The sequence below is a fragment of the Cetorhinus maximus genome, chromosome 31, assembly GCF_964194155.1.
Source record: "Cetorhinus maximus chromosome 31, sCetMax3.hap1.1, whole genome shotgun sequence".
In the NCBI taxonomy this organism is placed as follows: Eukaryota; Metazoa; Chordata; class Chondrichthyes; order Lamniformes; family Cetorhinidae; genus Cetorhinus; species Cetorhinus maximus.
This window is the reverse complement of record NC_135909.1, coordinates 10,410,696-10,426,999: the sequence shown is the minus strand read 5'-3', so window position 1 is coordinate 10,426,999 and position 16,304 is coordinate 10,410,696. Positions and strand designations below refer to the sequence as shown.

Sequence of the window (16,304 nt, the reverse complement as noted above, 5' to 3'; positions counted from 1 at the left end):
AGAACTGAGCTCAACGGGCGAGGTAACAGCGACTGCCCTTGATATCAATGAGGTATTTGAATTGAAGATTTGCATTATTAAAGCTGTTTTCACAACCACAAGGGGTCTCAATACGCGTTACAATGAATGAAACACTTTTCAAATCTAATTAATGGTCTAATGTTGGAAATTGCTGAGCTTTGGAACAATTATCCATTGTTGGAAATCCGAAAGGAACACGCGCAAACCGAAGTGGTTCTGCGGCGCAATGGAAAGCGGGTTGAACTTCTAGGCAGTGATAATTAAGGTATTCAAAGGTTGTGGTCTAGAGTCCCACGGGAGTCGGATTTTCGATCAGGTTACAAGCAAATCAATGAGTCCACTGCGGATGCTGGCAATCAGAAAGACAAACAAAAAAGGCTGGATAAAGTTAGCAGGTCTCACAGCGTCTATGGAGGGAGAATAGGGTTAATGTTTTGAGTCCGATATCACTGTCCTTCGGCACTCTGAAATAGTGGACACGAAGCGTTAACTCTGTTTCATTCTCCACAGGTGCCGCCAGACTTGCAGAATTTTTAACGTTTTCTGTTTTTCTCACTCTTTCATTCAAGGCTTTCAGTGAAGGGGAGCTGTTTCACCGACATCTCCAGTTATACAGGGGGCTCCTGTCCACCCCCACTTTCTATCTGAACCACTGACCAGAAGAAACTCGCCTTCTCACGGCTACTTTTCATGAAACTAGAAAACACCAGGCCAGGCCAGAATCAGTCTGTTCATTCTTCAAACAGTTTCCAAAGTTGACATATACAGCCAGCGGGAACAGTGGCACGCAGCACAACACGATCTTTCCAAAACTGCTCAGTCATCTCACCGTGCTGTTTCTGGCAGAGAGCGTGGATACAAAATTGTCAATGAACAGTTGTTTTCCAGACTTCAGCGGAGCGGACGGTAATGTCCCCAGGAGTCAGTGTTAGAGCCACTTCTCTTCTGGATAAACTTTAATAGCCTTCACTTGTGTTTATTGCGTACAATTACAAAGTCCAAAATTACACATAACTCAGAAGTCATCAAAACAATGTGAACGATTGCAACAGATTTCAGGAGGACATTAAAAAAACACTGGTGAAGTGGTGGAGTCTAGGACTAAAGGACATAAATTTCAAACAGAGACAGGCCATTCAGGAGAGGCGTTAATAATTATTTCTTCGCGCAAAGATGGAGATGTGAAGCAATCTTCCCTCGTAAGCAGTAAATGCTGCCTTAATTAATAATTCAATAACTGCGAGTGATAATTTTTTGCTAGGCAACCGCCTAACAGGATTGGAAATCACGGCAGCTGGATGGAGCTAAGATACAGACCATTGAAGAGTCTCTGAGGAATCTCTACAGCTCAAGAAAAAGGGCAGAAATAGCAGCTATGGAACCGACACAGGGCTGACAGGAAGGGGATGGAGGTTAAGTCTATAGTTCCGTGCTAGAATCTGGGAAATCTGGAAAATCAGCGGCGTTTCTTACAATAACCCTGCAACCTATTCTTTAAAAAGCCGAGGTTGTGGGCCGCCAGATCCAGGGAGTTCATCAAATTTTAAACCGTTTTTTTTCCCAGTAGCACAACATCCTATCTTCAAATTTCCGTCTGAACTTTCTGAAAAGGAAATTACATTTGTTTGTTGAAATATGAAAAGTGTTTTCTGTCGATGGCTGATTTTCCTTAAGAATAACGGGAAAGAGGAATCGGAATCTATTCAGCCTTCTGTTGCCTTTTCTGATCGAGAGCGAGGGAGAGAGTGAGATTTAAGGGAGGGATAGTCAGAGAAACAGACAGATGAACAGAGGGAGAGCGATGGAACTGCGCTTTTGACGAACACATGACGTTCCAATCCGTTTCAGCAGCAATGAAGCCGTTTTGAAACGTTGTTAATATTCTAATATCAGATATGCTGAACTTTTGCAGCTCTCTGCTCGTCCTACATTGTCAGAAATCCTGATAAGGCAAAGGGAAATGCTGCCACATGTGAGACTCTGTAGTGCAATGGGTCGTGTGTGTATTGCTTAAAACAATGACAAAAAGGACATTCAAAAGTCGTGAGTGCCAGTCCCCTGGAAGTTAGTTTTTAATTCATGTGTGAGCAGCTCCTTGTAGGAAAATCTACATCATCGCAGTGGGAGACATTCAAAAAGAAAATTATAAGATTGTAGGCCAACATGTTCCCGTAAAGGTGAAGGGTGGGACCATCAAGTCCGGAGAACCCTGGATGTTAAGACATTTACTGGATTGTAAAAGGAGAAAAACTGGAAGCTAGGGCAGACACCGAGGGCTCAAAACAGCGGAAGCCCCCGGGGAGTATAGAAAGTGCAGGGAGTTACTTTCAAAAGAAATTAGGGGAGCGAATAGCGGGCATCAAAATACTCTGGCAGGTAAAATAAAGGAAAATCCAAAGGCGCTTATAAGGATATTAGGGTAAAGGCGATAACTAGGGAAAGATAGGGCCAATAGGTACCAATGTGACAGCCTGTGTGAGGAACCAGAAGACGTCGGTGAGGTTTTATTTGAACACTTTGCATCTGTATTCACTATAGAGAAGGACGGTGCAGGCATAGAAATCAGGGAAGGGGACTGTGATACACTGAAACAAATTAGCATTGCGAGGGAAGAGGTATTACTGGTTTTAGCAGGCGTAATAGTGGATAAGTCGCCAGGCCCAGAAGAGATGCATCCCAGGCTGCTGTTGGAGGCAAGGGAGGAGATTTCTGGGGCGCTGATATTAATTTTCAAATCCTCTCTGGCCACAGGAGAGGTGCCAGAGGACTGGAGGACACCATTATTCAAGAAGAGTGGTAGGGATAAACCAGGGAACTATAGGCCAGTGAGTCTAACATCAGCGGTAGGGAAACTTCTGGAAAAAATCTGAGCGAAGAGTTAATCTCCACTTGGAGGGGCAAGGATTAATCAAGGATAGTCAGCAAGGCTTTGCCAGGGGGATATTATGCCTAACAAATTTGATTGATTTTTTGGAGGAGGTGACAAGGTGTATAGGCGAGGGTAATGCAGTTGACATAGTCGACATGGACTTCCATAAGGTGTTTGACAATGTCTCGCATGGGAAAATGGTCAAGAAGGTAATAGCCCATGGGACCAGAGAATTTTGGCACATTAGATCCAAAATTGACTTAGTGGCAGGAGACAGAGCATGATGGTCAAAGGTTGTTTTTGTGACAGGAAGCCTGTGTCCAGTGGCATCCTGCAGTGCTCAGTGCTGGTCGCTTGCTGTTTGTAGTGTACATTAATGACGTAGACATGGATGTAGGAGGTATGATCAGTAAGTTTGCAAATGACAAGTTATGGTGTGGTAAACAGCGCAGAGGGAAGCTTTAGACCACAGGATAACACAGGCGGGCTGGCCAGATGGACAGAACAATGGTAAGTGGAATTTAATCCTGAAAAGTGTGATGTGAAGCATTTTTTGAGGATTAACAAGGCAAGGATCACACGATGAATGGCAGCACCTTGGGAAGCACAAAGGATCAGAGGGACCTTGTTGCGCATTTCCAATGATCTTTGAAGGCAGTAGGACAGGTCGATGAGGTGGTTAAGAAGGCAGATGGGATACTTGCCTTTATCAGTCGAGGAATTGACGATACGAGCAGAGAGGTTATGTTGGAACTGTATAAAATTCTAGTTAAGCCACAGCTGGAGTACTGTGTGCAGTTCTGCTCGCCATAATATAGGAAGGATATGATTGCACTAGAAAGGGTGCAGAGGAGACTCACCAGGATGTTGCCTAGGCTGGAGCCTTTCAGCTATGAAGAGAGACTGGATCGGATAGGATTGTTTTCCTGAGAGCAGAGGAGGCTGAGGGGGCGACCTGTTGGGGTGCACAAAGTTATGAGGGGCAGAGATTGGGTAGTTAGGAGGAAGTTCTTCCTTTTTTTGAGAGATCAATAGCCAGGGGGCATATATTTAAGGTAAGGGACAAGTGGGACAGAGGCGATTTGAGGATTTTTGTTTCATCCAGAGTGTGGAGGGCATCTGGAACTCACTGCCTAAAAGGGTGGTAGAGGCGGGAACCCACACGGCATTTGAGAAGCAATTAGATGAACACTTGAAATGACGTAGCATATAGGACAAAAGCAAAATACTGTGGATGCTGGAAATCCAAAATAAAACCAAAAATAACTGGAAAAACCCAGCAGGTCTGACAGCATCAGCCGAGAGGAATAGAGTTGACGTTTCGAGTCCGAATGACTCTTCATCAGAACTAAGGAAATAGAGAAATGAGGTGAAATATAAGCTGGTAGAGGGGGGTGGGACAGGTGGAGCTGGATAGGGGGCCAGTGATCGGTGGAGGCAAAGAAGATATTGCCAAAGATGCCATAGACAAAAGGACAAAGGGGTGTTGACGGCGGTGATATTATCTAAGGAATGTGCTAATGGGGGCATAAAGGGCAGCAAGCAGGCTAGTGGCAGATGGACCTAGTGGGGGTGGGGTGGCGGAAGGGATCGAAATGGGGTAAAAGGTGGAGATAAAACAAAAGATTGAAATAAATTTAAAAATAGGTGGAAAAAGAAAGATTTATATATTTTTTTAATTATAAATTATTAGAAAAAGGGGGTGGGGATGGAGGAGAGAGTTCATGATCTGAAATTGTTGAACTCAATATTCAGTCCGGAAGGCTGTAAAGTGCTTAGTCGGAAGATGAGTTGCTGTTCCTCCAGTTTGCGCTGAGCTTCACTGTGGCAGTCCAAGGACGGACATGTGGGCATGAGAACAGGGTGGAGTGTTGAAATGGCAAGCGACAGGGAGGTCTGGGACATGCTTGCGGGCAGAACGAAGGTGTTCTGCAAAGCGGTGGCCCAGTCTGCGTTTGGTCACTCCAATATACAGGAGACCGTATTAGGAGCAGCGAATGCAGTAGACTAAATTGAGGGAAGTGAAAGTGAAATGCTGCTTTACTTGAAAGGAGTGTTTGGGCCCTTGGACGGTGAGGAGGGAGGAAGTAAAGAGGCAGATGTTGCACCTTCTGTGGTTGCATGGGAAGGTGCCGTGTGAGGGGGTAGAGGTGCAGGGGGTGATGGAGGAGAGGACCAGGGTGTTCCGGAGAGAACGATTCCTACGGAATGCCGCCAGGGGGGTTGAAGGGAAGATGAGTTTGGTAGTGGCATCATGCTGGAGTTGGGGGAAATGATGGAGGATGATCCTTTGAACGCGGAGGCTGGTGGGGTGACAAGTGAGGACAAGGGGGACCCTATCTTGGTTCTGGGAGGGAGAGGAATGTGCAAGGGCGGATGTGTAGGAGATGGGCCGGCTAGGATTGAGTATCCTGTCAACAACTGTGGGTGGAAAACCTCGGTTAAGGAAGAAGGAAGACATGTTAGAGGAACTGTTTTTGAAAGTGGCATCATCAGAACAGATGCGACGGAGGCGAAGGATCTGAGAGAATGGGATGGAGTCCTTGCAGGAAGCGGGGTGCGAGGAGTTGTATTCGTGGTAGCTATTGCAGCCAATAGGCTTGTAATGAATATTGGTGGACAATCTATCACCAGAAATAGAAACTTAGAGGTCAAGGAAGGGAAGGGAAGTGTCAGTGATGGACCACGTGAAAATGATGGAGGGGTGGAAATTGGAAGCAAAATTAAAATTTTTTTCCAGGTCCAGTCGAGAGCATGAAGCGGCACTGAAGCAGCCATCGATGTACTGGAGAAAGGGCAAGTGCTGGAGAATGGGATTGGAGTAGAAAGGGGATTGATGACCAATGCGGGCACGAAGTGCCGAAGGGCCTCTTTCCGTGCTCTAAAACCCTATAACTCCATGACTGTGGTTTAATTGAGAAACTGGTTCGATAATGCCTGTTGGTGATGGTGACTCAAGTCCCTGTTCCTTTTCCCTCCGAACCACTGAGCAGAATCATCAAATTCTCAGGGCAACTCCTCCAACACACATTGAGAATTGCTCGAACACAGTCAGTTTGCTCAGCCCTCAGGCAGACTCCAACCTGTCCATAAGCAGCCAGTTGGTAATAGTGACATGCAGCACGGCACTGCCTCTCAGAACTGCCCTGTCACCTCTCCAGACTGTTTCTGGGAGACACCTTTAAACAATAACATGATGAGGCCGATGTGAACCGACACCACTGGATGTCAAGACCAGCACCATCACCACGCGGCTCTCACAATTGTAATGAACAGCTCCTGTTGCAGTTTTCGATCAGACAGTGGAGGCTTATCCCGGGTTCCCTGTCAGATTACATGCTGCTTCAGAACGTTTTCCAACCGGACACATGGGGCGAGCGGCAGTGAGAATATTGGAGGGCCGGGGGTAGATTTCTCACTTGTCAGGCTGGAGTTTCGCGTCCATTTCCAGACAATCCCCTTACTCGATCTGAAACTAATTCTGGTCCCTTGATGATTCGCGCATTTCCTTGTTCCACCATTGGAGGCCGTGCCTTCAGCTGTCGGAACCATCAGCTCTTCAATTCTTTCCCTAAACCTCCCAGCCCTCCTTTCTCCTTTAACGATCTCTTTAAAATCTACCTCTTTGATGAAGTGTTTGGCCACCTGGCCTAATACATGTTGCGGTATCAAATGCTGCTTGTGCCTCTCCTGTAAAGCACCTTGGTCGGGTTTACGACTGCACGGTGTTGCAATAGCCTGAATGTGGATAAACTCACATTCTGCTTCAATCTTAAAGTGTCCCCTGCATTTTCCTGACGTCGCCTATGTCGACAAAACAGTGATGAGTTGCACAAAATGATGAATGATTTTGATAGACTAAATAAAGAGAACGTTTTTTTTTAAATCCTGTGACAGAAGGGTCAGTAACCACAGCACCCAGTTTTAAGGTAAATAGCCTCTTGGTGGCACAGAACTTGAGTGTTTCTGATAAAAAAAAGAGACATGCTGTCGTAGTTTTTCATCTTGCACTTATCAGGACAGACACACGAACGCCAAATTTCAAAGGGAACAACATTGAAAACTATGTGATAAACAGGGTGCTGATTGGTTGGCATGTGGAATCTGACTGGTTAAGGCGTTGCCATAGACAATGCACCAAGAAACAGTTAATCCAAAGCTTTTGTTTTAATTCCAAAATAAGGCAAGACAACTCAGATTGGTCAAACATATCAACATGCGAGCTTACGAAATAGGAGCAGAAGTGGGCCATTCAGCCCCTCAAGCCTGCTCTGTTGTTCAATAAGATCATGTCTGCTCTGCTTGTGTTTCGATTTTCACATTCCCATCTACCTCCGACAACCTTTGATTCTCTTACCTAACATGAAAATTTGTACCTTTGCCTTAAAAATTGTCAGTGATCCCGCCCCTACCGCTTTCTGAGACAGGGAATTCCAAAGTCACACAACCGTCTCAGAGAAAACAAATTCTCCTAATCTCTGTCCTAAAAGGGCGACCCCGAATTTTAAAACAGTGCCTCCTAGTTCTGGACTCACCCACAAGAGTAAACATCATTTCCACGTCCACCTTGTCAAGACCATCCAGGATCTTATATGCTTCAACCAAGTCACCCCTCAATCTCCTTAACTCCAGTGGAAACAAGCCCAGTCTGTACAACATTTCCTCATAAGGCATCCCGCTCATTGCGGTTATTAATCCAGTCAACCTCCTCTGTACCACCTCCAACCCATTTACCTGCTTCCTTAAATAAGACCAAAACTGTGCACAGTGTTGGAGATGTGCTCTCATCAATACCATTTATAACTGAAGCATAACATTGTTACTTTTATGTTCAATTCCTTTCGTAACAAAGGGTAACATTCCACGAGCCTTCACAATTTCTTGCTGTACCTGCACTAACTTTCTGTGAATCGAGAACTAGAACAGCTAGATCCTTCAGCATCTCGGAATTCTGCAGGCGTACCCCGTTAAATAACAATCTGCTTTTTTTAATCTTTGTGCCAAACCGAAAAACTTCACCATCTGCCAAATGTTTGCCCATTCATTCAACCTATCTATATCCGTCTACAATCTTCTTATGTCCTCTTAGCAACTTACCTATGTTTGTTTCTTCTGCAATTTTAACTACTATGCCTTGCCTACCCTCATCTAAGTCATTGATATAAATTGTAATAAGTTGAGACCCCAGCACAAACCCCTGCGCGGCCCCATTCGTCACATCCTGCCAAACAGAAAAAAATGACCCATTTATGTCTACTCTCTGTTTTCTGCCAGCTGCCAATTTTCTACCCACGCTAATCTGAACAGTGATGATCGGCTTGAAGTTGACAGTAGCAGAGAACTCATTTAGCGGATTTCTCAAATAGCACATCTAGGAAAGGGAGCTGGTTACAATGTTCATTTTCAAATGTGAATATGAGCGCGGGATGGAACACGTTAATGTCTGCAAGGAAATGCTTACTTACAGCTACATGCTGGTTGTTAATTCCCCCTGAACGAGATTGCGGAACCACATAAAGGCCCATTTTCTCCTCAGTGAAACTCCTGGAATACCATGTAAATGCGGTCAAATAAAAACCAAGCTGCGGGGTTACCAGCTCTCTCAGTCCTTTCAGATAATATTACAACAGAATTCATCAGCCAGCAACCTGAACTCACAAGCATGGTGTTGCCTGAATTGCTGTTTTGGGATAATTTCAGAGTCAGATTACATAGGCAAACATTTATAAGGCCTGTGTTTATTTTCCCCACACGTGCAGCGTGGATAAATTCTAAGCAATAACGACCTGGATTCACAAACCTGCTCCCGATTTCAGTAAATCCCACCTTCTAGAGCACAGCTCTTCATTATTTTCCTTACGCAGCCCACATCTTGGACCAAAAGCCACAAACGATGATGTTTGGCTGGGGGTTGAACCCTTCACTTCTCGCAAACCAATTCAACAAAAATTCCTAACTAAGGATCGCACTCCTAGACCAAAGAGCCAGCGGAGATGACCCGCTTCAATGAATATCGATGTTGATTGCCATCAAAGTGCTTCAGTCACCCATTTACATTGTTATAGTGAAAAGACAGCAATGAACAATTCCAGCTCAGCTCCGGCTGTAATACGGGGAGTGAAACACTTTGCTGCTCCACAATTTTAGTCCTGCCCAGATGTCCTGATTGTTAATTCCCCCTGAACCGGATTGCTGAAACGCTCACTTTCTGCTCAGTGCAAATACTAGAAAACAGCTCAAATATCGAAAAAAAATCAAGCTATGCCATTCTGTGTGTTCGTTCAGGCAAAATTGCAAGTGACTGCATTGAGCATCCCACCTGAATCCACAAGGTGGGAGTTGCTGCATTTGGTGCAGTGGGATGAATTCAGAGTCCCATGACACGAGGAGACTTTGCGTTCATTTTCTTCACGTCCGCTGAAGTGAAGTATTCTCTGCAATGACTTCCCGGGTGTCGGGTCTCGCACTGATTTCCGTAATTAGAATTTGAAAAATAGCAGGGCTCGTCCGTGATTTGAACCCGGGACCTCTTGCAAGTTCACACAATGAAAATCCCTAAGCAAGAATCATACCCCTAGACCAACGAGCCAGCCGGTAACGTGTCCCCGGTGCAACTAAGGAATCGTTTCAATGCCATCTACAGTCGACCAAACATCTTTGGACATCGTGATTGGGAAATCAGACATTTTGGCAATTACTCCGCATCTCAGGCAGTAACACGGACAGTGAAACCGATGTTTACGTTTCACATCGATTACTTTTGATCAACAATGGAAAAAGGTACTGTTGTCATTCGTTTTAATCCAGTGAAACGCAGGAAAAAAGCAAAAGCGGTAGCCTATGGTGTATTGGAAATCAGTAACGATAAAAGGAGAATAAAGTTTGTGCAGTTTGGCCAGAGAGAGGGAAACATAAACTCTTAGATTTACAACAGCGCAGAATGAGGCCCGTCCTGTCTGTGAAAACGGTTCCGACTGTGCAGCCAGTTGTGCAATGTTGGAAATGTCGTTTCTGTTTTTGATCTTCACCAGAACAGGCAGTAAGATGTAACATTGATCATCATACAAACCGCGAGAGATTAAATCACAATAAAACACAGAGAGCGATAAATAACCTGAAACAACAAATCTATTGGATTGAAATGTTGAATTTCGATTGATATATCGCAAACAGCCAATTGAATTGGATCTTCGTCGTTTTATAGATCCGGAAGAGAAAAGAGAAACTGATGAAAAATGAAAAAAAAAGAACGATAAGGAATGAAAAAAAAACTGCTGCCTTATTATCTGTTTCTTCACTCACCCTTCAATACTGGATAAAACAGAATGGAAATAACTGGGTGAATTTAACCAAACGGATCCCGATCTAAAACGTTCACTCTGTTTGTCCCGTCACAAACGCTCCCAGTTCTGCTGTGTATTTCCAGCTTTTTCTGAGTTTTCTTCAGATTTGCAGCATCTTCATTATTTCGCTTTTGGAATGTATGAGAAACCTCGGTGAACACTCGCCCTTCCCCCTTGCGTCGTGCCCCAGTCTCATTTTAAGTGGCCCAATGCGACCCTAACACCGTCACCTCCACGCTGACAGATACAAGGTGGTCAGGCACTGGTTCAGTGAGATTAATGCCGAGAGCGGTTTCCAGGTCCAATGCAATCGCAAAAAGAATCGTTGATTGAAGTTGTGGGGGATTGCGGCAACTTTGAATTGTGAATTTGTGCAGCGAATTACTTTATGAGAAGGGACAATTTCAAACAGCCATTCTGAAAACCTTTCTGAAAAGAAAATGATTCGGCCCCGTTTTGTTCAACTTCACAAATTAATCCAAATGTTAGTTTCTTCGACAGGGATTTAACCACAGCGTGTTTGTTAGGAGGATATTTTAACTAAATTCTCATCGAATCAGAGCAGAGGAGCCTGATGACTTGATCTGAGGGGTCTTGGGGGTGTATTTGATGTGTTTAGCTCTGAATTTTCCGTCTCTGGGTATGTTACGATTCCGTGAGTTTGCTGTTCTGTGTGATTGAGAGGGAGGGAAGCAGGAAGATCTATGAAGAAGTTTTCCCTTTAAATATTTCACAGCTCCGCCGTCTACTTTTTTGTATTCGTTCATAGGATGTTGACATCGCTGGATAGGCCAGCATTTTTTGCCCATCCTGAATTGCCCTTGAGAAGATGGCGGTGTGTTGCCTTCTTAATCCGCTACTGTTATGACGCGGCAGATGGTGTGAGCCAGGCGGATCAAATCCACAAAGGAAATTTGATCACTAGGTCACAACGATTTGGCAATTTGTATTTTATTTCAAGGTGCGTGCCCTGAATTCACTAGTATTATATCTACCAAGACTCTAAAGGTGTTTTCAAAACTAAATTAAACATTTATTAGCAAAATAAAATATTTCAAGTACATACATAGGTCTACAAATTACTGCTACAATAACTTGTAAATCCGCTAATTAATCTGGCTTCCAGTTATACCCCCATTAAGGCAGCGTTAAAAAATAGATTTAAACTGATCCAGCCAAGTCAAACATAATACCCTGAACAGTAGAATTCAAAGTGGCTTTTCCCAGCTTCTGTTTCTGTAGAAACAGAATGAACAAACACTGGAGGCTTTTCACACTTCTGGTGGATCTTGCAATGCCTTCCCTTACACAGAACTTCTATATTCTTTAGACAAGTTTCTCCCTTTTAATGTATATTCCATTGTTCCCGTATGTCTTTGGAACTTTACTTTTCTCATAATATAAATCATTGCATGGTGCTCATATTATCAGAAACCTCTGGGAAAAAATAATTACAGTGCTTGGCCTAGCTTCTCTGGCTAGGCGTAACATTCTATCATCTCTCTGAAATTCATACTACCTTGATTTATCTAAAAATGCAAATTCTCCTCACCTCACATTCTAAAACTTCAGCCATGTTTACTAAATTAGCATCTCAAACAAAGCTCCCTTTTGATGAGTCAAGCCTCCAGACCAGCTGCCTCTAACTCAATTAAAGCCCACACACACGCACAGAAACTATTCATACCGCACTACTAACTCACTTTTAAAGCAATAACATTATGAGAACTATTATACTGTTGTGATAGCTACAGTCCATGTGTTGTAGGTGCATCCACAGTGCTGTTTGGGAGGGAATTCCAGGATTTTGACCCAGCAACAGTGAAGGAACCACGGAAAAGTGCTACCTCAGGATAGTGTGTGGCTTGGAGGTGAAATTGCAGATGGTGCCCTTCCCATGATTTTGCTGCCCTTGTCCTTCGTGGTGGTAGAGCTGCGGGTTTGGAAGGTCCGGTTGAAGAAGCCTTGGTGAGTTGCTGTAGTGCCTCTTGTACATATTGCTGCCAATGTACGTCAGTGGTGGGAAGAGTGCATGTGTATTGTGGTGAATGAGGTGCCAGTCAAGCGGATTGCTTTGCCCTGGGTGCTATCGAGCTTCTTGAGTGCTGTTGGAGCTGCACTCATCCAGGCAAGATGAGAGCATTCCATCACACTCCCGACTTGTGCCTTCAAGATAGTGGAGCAGCTTTGGGGAGTCAGGAGGTGAGTTACTCAACCGAAGTCGCGTCCTCTGATCTTGCAGCCATTGTATTCAAATGGATGGTGTAGTTCGATTCCTGGTCAATGGTAGCCCCCAGTGTGTTGATAGTGAGAGATTCTGCGGCAGAACTGCCATTGAATGTCAAGGGCTGATGATTAGGTTACTTCTTGTTGTGGACGGTCATTTCCTAAAACTTAATGGCGCGAATGTTATCTTCCACTTATCAGCCCAAGCTAGAATATTGTCTAGGTATTGCTGTATATGGTCCAGACTGCTACACTATCTGATAAATGAATGATGCTGAACATTGCACAACATCCACCAACATCCCCACTTCTAACCTTATGATGGCGGCAAGTTCATTGATGAAGCAACTGAAGATTGTTGGGCCAATGGCATTCCTCTGAAGAACTCCCTCAGTGATGTCCTGCAACTGAGCTGAGTGTCCTACAACAGCCTCAACCACCTTCCTTTCTTTTAGGCCTGACTCCCCCTGATGGGGAGTTGTCCAGCTGATTCCCATTGATTTCAGTTTCGCTCGGGCTCCTTGTTGCCACACTGGGTCAAATGCTGCGTTGATGTCAACGGCAGTCACTCTCACCTCACCTCTTGAGTTCAGCTCTTGAGTGGACAAAGGCGGCAATGATTTCAGTAGCTGAGTGGCCCAGACGGAACACAAACTGAGAGTCAGTGAGCAGGTTCTTGCTGGGTAAGTGCAGTAAGTGGTGATAGTACGGACAACAGCACTTTTCATCACTTTGTACATGATGAAGAATAAATTAATGGAGCAGTATTTGGCTGGGTTGGATTTGTCCTGCTTCTTCTGGACAGAACGTGCCTCGGAATTTGTGCACATTGACGTGTAGATGCCTCTTCTGTCTCTTTACTGAAATAGATAGGCTAGAGGGGCAGCTAGATCTGGAGCTCAAGTCCAGCGATGGCCAACAAACCCAATTGGAGGGTTCAGGCGCAATCGGGCAGCGATTACAATCACTTTCCGTTAAATTCACCCAGTTGTTTTTACATGTTTTAATGCAGTATTGATTAGCGACAGGATAAACAGAAAACAAGGGAGAAGCTCCATCATTTCTTTTCTTCCTATCGACATTTTTTTCCCTCCGTTTCTCTTTTCTCTCCCGGGTCTAGAAAATAACGGGAATTCCAATTTACTTTCCTTTTCCATCGATGGTTTCTCATTTCTAAACGATATTTTACATTCCAATCGAATCGATTTGTTATTTCTCATTGTTTTTCCGCACGTTTTGTTTTGTTGAATTCTCTGAAGGCCTGGTTGATAATCAATGTTCACTCTAACTGTCTGTTCTGGTGAAGATCAGCAGCACCATCCGCCTCCTCGGCTTGAGGCAGCGCCTCGCCAATCATGTGGAATTAAATCAATTCGTCCTGTCAGTTGGCATTTCAAAACATATTAGAATAGTCATTACTTCGACAATGGCCTAATGTTTAAGGCGTCTGGCTGATGGTCATGTTGATGCGATCCAATGATTGGATCTTCCCGTTATTCCGCGATGTTTTATTTACAACGTGACGAAACATGTTGCACATGGTCTTGCAGTGTTTCACATCAGCCCATTCATAAAAATCCGTGACCTGATGTGATGGAAATGTAATTTACCGACAGAAAAAACATTTTCAACAAGTGGCGAGTGATGTAGTTGAAGAGTTGGTTTTAATTTTCCAAAATTCTCTAGATTCGGGGAAGTCTACATTAAGTTGTAAAATAACTAATTTAACACCTGTATTCAAAAAGGCCGGGAGGCAGAAAGCAGGAAACAATATGCCAGTTCGCTTAACATCCATCATAGTGAAATTTTTAGAAGCTATTATTAAAGGATTTATAACAGGGCACGTAGATGAATTCAAGGCAATCAGCAGGGTCAACATGGTTTTGGGAAAAGGGGAATCATTTTTAACCAGTTTGTTGGATTTCTTTGCTGTGGTTAAAGGGAAATATTGGATGTGCTGTATTTAGATTTTCAGATGGCATTTGGATCAGCGGCATTGTGGAGACTAATCGAAGACTGGGTGACCATTTTACGGAACATTTTTGCTCAGTCCTCAAGCATGACCCTGTCTTCCGGTCACTTGCCATTTCAAATCACCATCTTACTCTCAGGCTCACATTTCCGCTGTGGACTGCTGCAATGCTCCAGTGAAGCCCAACGCAAATGGGAGGAACAGCATCTCATCTACTGGCAAGGCAATTTACAGCCTTCAGGACTTAACATTGAGTTCAAGACCATGAATTCTAACCTCCTCCCCCTACATGGCCATCTGTTACATGTTCTCATATTTGCCTTTGGGGAGCGCTGACCTTGTTCTGCTGTTAACACGTTCTGTAATCGTACCTTTATGCCCCATATTAGCATTTACCATAGTCTTTAACACTACCTTTAACACTCTCCTTGTCTTGTGACCATGATATCTTTGTCAAGTCTCTGCTGAGGTCCCGACTATACCCGACCTTCTGTTTTGCTCCACCTGCTCCACCCGCTCTCTTCCACAGTATAAAATCCATCACATTTCTACATCTCTTCAGCTCTGAAGAAGAGTCAAACGGAGCTGAAACGTTTCTCTCTCCTCAGATGCTGCCTGGCCTTTTGCAGAAGTTTTTATTTCAAGTTTCCAGCACCTGCAGCATTTTGGTTTAATTTTAGTGCACGATTCCTGGATTCCCAGCCATCGGAAATAGTTTCGCTCTCTGATGCTACCGCCTTAACATGACGAAAAATTCGATCAAATTACTCGTTAAATGGAAAGAAGGACTTTCTTCAAGGCGTGGTTTAAATGTTTCGTGGACTAATTTCTGGAATTTATGGAATAAATACAACCACATATTTATTCACATGGGACCAGTATCGGTTTTACTAGGCCGTGTAAGTACCGCGGGGCCTAATGGGTAAGTCGATTGACTTCGGTGTGTGTAATGATGCTATCAGAAGATTGCAGCTTCGAGTCCTCCCGCGGTCGCTTTATACAGAAATCGATTGGAACTTTCTGAAAACCGTGGGTCTTACTCGTCAGTTGAAGATTTTGCTTTTCCCCCCGCCCCCCAAACATTTCAGAGCTCTTTCTCAGAACGCAGTGTCTTCTTATTTTGTACAATCTTTGTATTTTTTTCAATTTCTAACAAATCCACAATATCTGATGGACCTCGATCAATTTTTGATGTTTCCAACTGGAACAAAACGCTTTGCCTCAACCCATTTCATGGGATTAATAAAATGCTTTGGAAGAAATTCCAATCTCTCCGTGAAGCGGCTCAAACATAAGCTAAACGCACTGCGTTTGTGTACAATAGGGATGGACGACAGTGTCACTGTGTTCCTCAACTTGAAGCCCAGACTAATCTCCGTGCACAAAAGCAAAATACTGCGGATGCTGGAAATCTGAAACCTTCGGTCTGTCCGCAAGCATGACCCAGACCTCCCTGCCGCTTGCCATTTCAACACACCACCCTGCTCTCAAGCCCACATGTCCGTCCTTGGCCTGCTGCAATGTTCCAGTGAAGCTCAAAGCAAATTGGAGGAACAGCACCTCGTCTTCCGGTTAGGCACTCTACAACCTTCCAGGCTTAATGTTGAGCTCAACAACTTCAGATCATGAACTCTCTCCTCCATCCCCACCCCCTTTCCGATCCCCTTTTTTCCAAATTCATATTTTTAAAATATATTTTTCTTATCCCACCTGTTTTTAAATTTATTTCGATCTATCGTTTTATCTCCACCTTTTAGCCCATTTCGATACCTTCGCCCCACCCCAGGCCCACTAGCGTTATCTGCCACTTGTTTGTCCTGCTTTCTGCCCTTAATGTCACCATTAGCACACTCCTTAGATAATATCAGCACCG

General features: G+C 44.2%; 1 non-coding gene across 1 annotated transcript; it reads right to left on the bottom strand.

The window, feature by feature from the left end:
* Positions 1-9,389: 9,389 nt before the first annotated feature.
* Positions 9,390-9,479, bottom strand: trnap-agg (transfer RNA proline (anticodon AGG)). The gene is given in 2 exon segments: positions 9,390-9,425; positions 9,444-9,479. It is a non-coding gene; the product is annotated as a tRNA-Pro (tRNA).
* Between the last annotated feature and the right edge of the window lie 6,825 nt (positions 9,480-16,304).